This window comes from Macaca fascicularis, chromosome 12, assembly GCF_037993035.2.
Source record: "Macaca fascicularis isolate 582-1 chromosome 12, T2T-MFA8v1.1".
Classification (NCBI taxonomy): domain Eukaryota; kingdom Metazoa; phylum Chordata; class Mammalia; order Primates; family Cercopithecidae; genus Macaca; species Macaca fascicularis.
The window spans coordinates 50,803,946-50,805,138 of NC_088386.1; the positions used below are offsets into that span (position 1 = coordinate 50,803,946).

Below are 1,193 nucleotides of genomic sequence, written 5' to 3' on the forward strand. Positions count from 1 at the left end.
TGAAATCTGAAATAATTCCTCACTAGCAGATTTACACTATGAGAAATGTTAAAGAATGTCTTCAGTCAGAAGAAAAATATCACTCTATTATCAGAATGTATAAATTAAATTAGAAGTCAATTGCAAAATAAAATACTTAAATATTTGGAAATTTAAAAGTTTTAAAATTAAGTAATTTTCAATAATTTATCATTCAATAAGGATATAAATAGATTAAATAGAAACTATTTAGATCTGAAAAGTAAAAACACTAAAAAGCAACATTTATGTGATTTAGCTAAAACAGTACTCAGAGGAAAAGTAATAGCTCTTAACATTTGTATAGCAAAAGATAAATGGTCTCAATGAATGACTTCAGATTTCTCATTTGATACAGAGAAAAGGAGAATATCAAATACAAAGTCAAGAAAAGAAAGGGGTGCTCACTTTGGCAGCACATATACGACAATTGGAACGATACCAAGTAGATTAGCATGGCCCCTGCACAAGGATGACACTCAAATTCATGAAGCGTTCCATATTTCTGGAGCTTCTAACTACAAAGGGAAGTTCATCAGACTAACAGCACATTCCTCAGCAGAAACTCTACAAGTCACAAAAAAGTGGGGGACAATAGTCAACATTCTTAAAGAAAATAATTTTCAACCCAGAATTTCATATCCAGCCAAATTAAGCTTCATAAGCGAATGAGAAATAAAATCCTTTTCAGACAAGCAAATGCTGATGGATTTCATCATTTCATCATTTTGAAGGAAGCACTAAATATGAAAAGGAAAAACAGTACCAGCCACTGCAAAAACACATCAAAATATGCAGGCAAAAGACACTAAGAAGAAACTCCATCCACTAGTGTGCAAAATAACCAGCTAGCATCATGATTACAGGATGAAATTCACACATAACAATACTAACCTTAAATGTAAATGGGCTAAATGTCCCCAGTTAAAAGACACAGATTGGCAAATTGGACAAAGGGTCAAGACCCATTGGCGTGCTATATTCTGGAGACCCATCTTACGTGAAAAAGACACAAAAAGTTTCAAAATAATGGGACGGAGGAAAATTTACCAAGAAAATTGAAAGAAAAAAAAAGCAGGGGTAGCAATCCTAGTCTCTAACAAAACAGACTTTAAACCAAGAAAGATTAAAAAAAAAAAAAAGACAAAGAAGGACATTATGTAATGGTAAAGAGA

At 32.3% G+C, this 1,193-nt stretch overlaps 1 non-coding gene across 1 annotated transcript; it reads left to right on the plus strand.

The window, feature by feature from the left end:
* The first annotated feature begins 418 nt into the window (after window positions 1-418).
* LOC123568237 (U6 spliceosomal RNA) lies at window positions 419-525 on the plus strand. Its single transcript, XR_006691439.1, has one exon. It is a non-coding gene; the product is annotated as a U6 spliceosomal RNA (small nuclear RNA).
* Window positions 526-1,193: the final 668 nt, after the last annotated feature.